Source organism: Cibotium barometz, chromosome 3 (assembly GCF_041138505.1).
Source record: "Cibotium barometz isolate CiBa-2024 chromosome 3, ASM4113850v1, whole genome shotgun sequence".
NCBI classification, from domain to species: Eukaryota; Viridiplantae; Streptophyta; class Polypodiopsida; order Cyatheales; family Cibotiaceae; genus Cibotium; species Cibotium barometz.
Genome location: NC_141048.1, coordinates 59,058,576 through 59,065,827, shown reverse-complemented (window position 1 = coordinate 59,065,827; position 7,252 = coordinate 59,058,576). Strand labels below are relative to the sequence as shown.

The window sequence follows — 7,252 nt, the reverse complement described above, 5'->3', positions numbered from 1 at the left end:
GCACATGTACTTTAACAATTTATTAGCTCTGCAGACCACAATTAGGACTAGCATTCTCCTCGCTCTTCCTCGTTTTATCAAATACAAGAGTGGTATGAGTTTAATAGGTTTCTACATGGAGTGGAGATGGTTGATTCTTTGTTTTAAGGTGCTTGGGATTGTGCATCATTTGATGTGCTTTCCTTATAGAGTGGGTTGTTCCTTTCTAGCTTTCATGAGTGGAGATACTTTAACGATTCGTGGGATGGAGGCCAACTGGGACTAAATTTAGCTCACTAGCTCTAGAAATCTAACTGTGCCCAATTTTAGAAATTATATCCCAGAAAACTCTAGGTACATGCATATGTAGAAGATGAGAACGTGTGTTCTTAGAGGACAAGTCTATGTGTGTGTGCATAGGCATAGAAGAAACATATGTGGCTATGGTTAGGTACGTGTGTGTATATCTCCTTTAAGTATATGCATGGTTATGGTCTAGGTATGTGCATATGTAGACGAGTGAGAATGTGTGTGGCTTAACCATAGGATGCTATGCATATGTGCATATGTGTAGGGCCAAAATGCAAGTGGGTATGTCTATAAATTCTCTGCGAGACAAGTGTACACATTGTAGACATGTGGGTGGGGTTTTGTGGGAATTTGCATTCCTAGGTATTGAGTACGTGCATGGCTAGAGTAATGGGTAGATATAAGTATCTGGGTGCTGCAAGTAGCTGCAAGTAGGTGGTGGTGGGCCACGTGAAGTGTCAGCTATGGTACATGTGCATTTAATGCATTAAAATAGAAATATCCCCAATTAAATGTCTTTATGGTTCATATTTGGATAGATTCTATGTTCTAGGTATGTATGTGTGAATGTAGGGGTAGGGGTTAATATATGTTCTAAGTACACATGTGTGAATGTAGGGGAAGGGGTTAATATTTGGATAGATTCTATGTTCTAGATACATATGTGTGTATGTAGGGGTAGGAATGTATGTTTGTAGCTGTAGCCGACCATGAGAGCATATTTTCTCTTAATCATAATAATTAAGCCTTAATTACTCCTAACATATTTTAAAGGTTTTTTTCCTCTTAATCATACTAATTAAGCCTTAATTACTCTTAACTTTTGATTTATTTTAGATTTTTCATTTAATATAGCTAATGTAATAATCCTAACCTAAATGACATAGATAGTGTATGGTTATGATGCTTAGATTGAGATTAATCATGCGATTAAGTTCTCAATATGCCTAAAAACTCAAAAAGTACGGGAAAGTGCTTGAATCAAAGAGATTTGGATTGGTAACTTACTTGTTAAACACATTCGACAAAAGCTTTACTTGCTCCCTGCCACTCTATTGCTCCAATGGTCCAAGAACAAATAAAAACAAAGATTAGGTCACAAGATTGATGGATTTGCACTCCAATCGGGCAACTTAAATACCACTTAACAAGGTGAATGGAAGGGAGTCCTAATCTAGGGCACTGCCCTTGGCAACACCGCTAAAAATGTTCACAAATATGGAAACAATCTAGAAGGGCAAATGCAATGGCCAATATTAGGGCTTGCCTCAACCCCACTCTTAAGGGAAAGCTAGGGTCCTCTACCTTGCACACCAAGGGTGTCATTTGGTGCCTTGTCAAAGGGTGAGGAGCACTGAGGGAAGGAGCTATGTAAGAGCTTAATCTCAACCTCAATGCCAAAAGTGCTTTGCAAGATGAAGAAGAAGGAGAATCTAACTCATGAGAGAGTGAGAGAGCATACACAAGCATCTCATCAAGCAAAAACACAACAATCCATAAGCATGCCTGGAGTGCTATCAAACACAAGTGCTAGAACAAGAAGTCTCAAACTCAATTATGATTAATAAGATTGTCTTTTCTCATTACTCAAAATGCATTATACATATACATGGCCTCATATTTACAATGTCCAACCGGAATGTCCAAGGAGCCCAAAAAGCTAGTGAGCTATCCTAAGCTCTCTCTATATACATACAAAAACCATCGTAGGGCAAGCAGTACATATATCATAGGCTCGGCTAGATCCACAATTACACAAGATGATTACAAAAATGGTGCGACCCTGTGTCAGAAATCATCCTAACACCAATAGGTTATGAATCGTGATAGATGGGTTAGATGCCTACACTAACCAAAAGATGTTGTAAAAAGATTAACCAAAAGATGTTGTAAAAAGATTAACCAAACTAGTGTTAAAACCAAATATATATTTTGAGGTCCAATAGAAGCAAAATTTTCATACCATACAACAAACGCAAAATTTTCATACCATACAGGACCGCCCTTATATTCGATCTGTGAAAATGCCTCCTTCGAGTAAACGGCAGGAGATGGATGTCAAGAAACTGCAAGTCCCTAGCGATAATTAGGGTTTGGCTCGATGAAGGTTTGGTTTCGTTTTTTCTGCAGAATGATTAGCGATTACAAGGTGGAATGGTGAACGATGGAATCAGCGAGTTCTTTGTGGAGTGGCCTAAGGAACAGTATGTACTATTATATGTTGAACCCCCAACAGTTTCTATTCTGGGAAAAAAACCCTAATCGTTTACCACCGTTTTTGCTACGAAACACTAATTGTTTACCGCCATTTTGGCTATCAAAACCCTAATGGTTCTAGGAATGGTAATTTTGAAGAAATTGCCCCTTAGCAACATATGTACACATATGCATACATGCATACACATGTATGAACTTGCATGTACATATCATACATACGTAGACAGTCGGTATGGAGGTGTATGTACATATCTTACATATGTAGACATTTACGTATAGCATTGTATGCATGCATGCATACATACATACATATAAAAGTGTGTGTATGTATGTATTTATGACATACATATGTATGTGTGTATGTATATACATGTACCTGCATGTAAGTACATACATCTTTACAGGTTAATACATGCATACATATTTATATGTATATACAGGTAATTACATACATACAAAGTTATGTATGTGCACATATGTACAGCTATATTCATGTAAGTGTATGTATATTCGTGCATACACATATATCTCCCTTGTGGCAAACTTCCTCTTTTTGTCATTGTGTAAGCCCTTGAATTGGAGCTTAGCTACGAATGTCCTTCTTTGCCTTCATTTATTTAAATTCATATACAATGCTCCTTGATTGTATCATTGATGGATGCTTCTTATGTGCAGAGTCTTTGATTATGGACTTGAATGCCCTTGGCACTATCTGCTGTTTATTCTGGTCCATATCAAAATGGGGTTTGGAAAATACGTGTGGAGTTGTCTGACGCTTATCCCTACAAGTCTCCTTCCATCGGTTTTGTGAATAAAGATGTATGTTTTTTATCAGCTCACTGGTTTGCTTCTTCTCAAACATTTATGCATGGATTGTGCAATCTTTATTTGTGTATGTGTGGGTGCATGCATGTGCAGGTGTGCACGTGTCTTGCATACACCTAAACAACATTGTTCAATTTTGAGTGATTCCCATAGTGTATATACTCCACTCTCATGGATGTATATATATTGCCACAGTGTAGCTTTGTTCAATTTTGAGTAATTCCCATAGTGTATATACTCCACTCTCATGGATGTATATATATTGCCACAGTGTAGCTTTGATTGGCTATATGTACTCATGTTTTTGGTGAGGAAGGATAAGTATACTTTCAAAAGTTAGTTGTTGAAGTTTTCGGACAAAATTTGCCATGTTTTGGAGGCAATTTAGCATTGATCAACTTGTTATGAAGTATTTTGATGGACCTTGATTGGTCTTGCTATGATGTACATTCACCCCGACTGCTTTTGCTACTTGAAACTTTTTACATTTGCAAAACAATACTGGCTTTACTCCAGATTGTTAGAACATGACCTTACTAGCAATATGGTGAACTTGAGGGTAGGCCAGGAGAGATGCACTCCATTTTGAGCCCTATCTGACCAACGAGACAAGGCCAATGAGTGTACATGATGCTAGAGATGCATTGGGTAGAGTAGGCACTTGCCTATCAGAATGACAGGCTGGGAACAGATGGAGCAAGACGTGGACAGCAGATTTTGGCAGATTTCAGCATGAATATGCACTGCGAGTTTTGGAGCTTGTTTTAGGGCATTAAGAACCCATAGACAACAGGGCAACCAATCAAGAGGGGTGTGTGTGTGGGTTCTATCATGAGCTTGATAGAGATTTCTGAGATTTTGGCCATGAGAGGCACTCATAGAATATGGATGGCACTGTGCTGGAGACTATCTACAGTTGGTCCACATTTGTTCTATTGGACCTCACTGTGTTGGAGATTGCCTGTAGTAGTTCCATAGTTGATCCACTGGATGGTATGCTAGAGATTATCCGTAGTTGGGTCTATACAACTATTAATTCGATTAAACACTTGAAATAAAGGCGCACAATTTATCCAACTAAAAGTACAGGCACAAATAAGAATTGGACACCACATCGGTGTTGGAGAACACGTGCACACACTCTTCTAAAAGAGAGTGAATAAATCTAGAAAGTAACCACAAGGCAAAAGTCAAAGGAGCGTCTACCTCTCTTAGAATCAAGGAGCTAATTTAGGGGGAAAGGTGGAGAGAATCATGGAGCCACCCACTCATACCTAATCAATTATCTAATCACAAATGTTAAGCTGTATTAGTAGCATCTATGAAGCCTTTTTAAAGACACTCTTCTCAATGATAATTAAGAAAGCATTTGAATCATTTTGTCACTTTCATATTGAGTCATGTTTTACTTCTCTCTCTCTCTCTCTCTCCCTCTCTCTCTCTCTCTCTTTCACTCACACCTGATCACTCACCAAATGGTGAGTTGTATGTGTATGAGCAGGGCATGTATGGAGTCTATTTAAAGCCACTCTTCTCAATGATAATTAAGAAAGCATTTGAATCATTTTGCCACTCTCATATTGATTCGTGTTCTCTCTCTCTCTCTCTCTCTCTCTCTCTCTCTCTCTCTCTCTCGTGACGAGGGCAGATTCACCCAGTACACCCGACCTCCAGGGTGATGTAGGAGCTCGGCAGAGAGGAGTGACACTAGACAAAGCCATTGAGCTATGTAGAGCTTGGCGCCCTTGACCTCATGGTCCCCGTCCACGCTCGCGTCACTATAGGAGGATCAAAGCTATCATCTCCCGCCACCACAAGACTTTCTCCCACCGGCTTAACTTTACTACATTAGGTGCCATGTTGTAGCGTCTCATGCGAGATATTTTAGGGTGATATGAGAGCTGGATACTTTTTGTTTTGGGATCAGATCTGACATTTTAGCTCTTATTACTTTCTTTGATTTTTATTTTTAGTACCCATGATGATGTATTTCATGGACATGATGTAACCTTTTGTTCTCATAGATCATTTTGGCCTTTTGTAGACGTTAATACAACTTTCTTTTTTTCTTTCTTTCTCTCTCTCTCTCTCTGTGTTTATGCCATAGCCATAGCCGTGTTTCTCTATTATCCACCATAGTCTCCACTTCATTGTTTTCTACAATTGCGACTAGAATGTCCTCTCCCAATTTATGTCATATTACCAAAGAGTATTTATTTGTTACAAGCTTTTGGGGGCCTCTTATGTTTCCACACATGGGAAAGGTGATATTATCCAGATAACAATGACTGAAAAGATATCCAAATATCCATGGATTCTTGGAGACCATGGAATCCATCAAACATGGATTATAAGTTCCACACACTATTGTTGAGTGATAAATAGTGTGGATAGCATTATCCATAGCTCAATCCCTAGATCAAACAATTCATGATTTTTAACTTTATGATGTCCATCCATAAATCCATGATAACATCACTCCCTAAATGCATATAGGCAAAAAGAAACATTCCCATAATCTATGATGGTGTGGAATTAGTTCGAAAAGCAAAAAAAAGCTTGAAAAATGAAAATCGCCCAAAAACGGGCATTTTGAAGTCGAACATCTATATTTAAGATTTTGCACCTTGGTAGGGTCTATTTGTATAGGCAGTACACCGCCAGTACATGTCTGCACACACGACATTGATGAAGCACTTGTGTTGGCTGTTCAGAAATTGGAGGGCTGCACATAATGGTGGGCAATGACGTTCTCCTCGTGAATTGACCGTCAAATATATTGACTTAAATTTCAGGTTAAGGTCAAAAAACATAATGTGTGTAATGTTCAAACTTCTTGAGCGCCCCTACATGTTAAGGTCAAAAACCATAATGTGTGTGTAATGTTTGAACTTTGGGAGCGTCCCAAAGTGTAAAATGCTCGGCTTTTACTAATAAACTTGTTCACTCTCATTAAAAATGATGCAAAAACGCTCCAATAGCTTGTTATGAACTACTTACTACTCATGAGGCCAAAGTATAAAATGCCCGGCCTTTTACTAATAAACTTGTCCACCCTCATTAGAAATGATGCGGAACATGCTGTTGGATGGTGCACTGGAGGATTTGCTGGCCTTGAAATCCTTGGCAAGAATGAATACAGGTGGTAATTATGCGAGCAAGGATCTAGGTACATTCATGGATGTGATTTTGAAGGAAGCTTTCATTGATGATGTTAATATGCAACTTGGTGTTGTTTGTGATGAATATCGTGCAAGCCAACATGAAAAAGTAATTATTAGGATAGGTAATTAGGTGTAGAAGACAGAATGTTTGTATGTGAATAAGGCTGTTGATGATATGTTGCTTTTTGTGAGAATGGATAAGGATTTGTGTGGATGTTCAGATGGGTTGGATGCAGATATACTGTTTATGGATATTGATCCAGACTTGGATGATGTGCTTCTAGACGAGGCATTGCATGACTTGGTGACTTTTGAAAGCAGTGAGAGTTGAGTTGGACCATGTTGTGGATGTGGACACGTGAATATGAAAGTGAATTTCAAGAGAATGTGAGAATGATGACCAATTTGGATAATGTACAATAGAACTTTATGAGTTTGGATTATGATTTTTATGAGCAAGATATATTTGATGAGGTCTTAAGAAACATATGTATACATATGCTTTGTGGAGTTTATGTTCTTAGGGTTTTGAATGATCAATGAAGGGTTTGAAGAAGATGGGGTAGCGATGGCAATATTTGGGAACTCTATGTTATCTCTTAGTCTTTTCTCTTTTGCTGTGTGAGTATGTATATGACATAGGGTCAGCACTATCAATTCAGCAGAGAAAGAGCTTAAAGAACTTTGTTTGAATCTGGTAACCTATTATCTTGCTTACTAATTGATGAGTACTGAGCACCTTCATGTTTGCTTAGCTT

At 38.4% G+C, this 7,252-nt stretch overlaps 1 long non-coding RNA gene across 1 annotated transcript; it reads left to right on the top strand.

Moving 5' to 3' along the window:
• Positions 1 to 2,300: 2,300 nt before the first annotated feature.
• LOC147640322 (uncharacterized) lies at positions 2,301 to 6,979 on the top strand. The gene is made up of 3 exons (XR_015262764.1): positions 2,301 to 2,492; positions 3,181 to 3,324; positions 6,716 to 6,979. It is a non-coding gene; the product is annotated as an uncharacterized LOC147640322 (long non-coding RNA).
• The last annotated feature ends 273 nt before the right edge of the window (positions 6,980 to 7,252 follow it).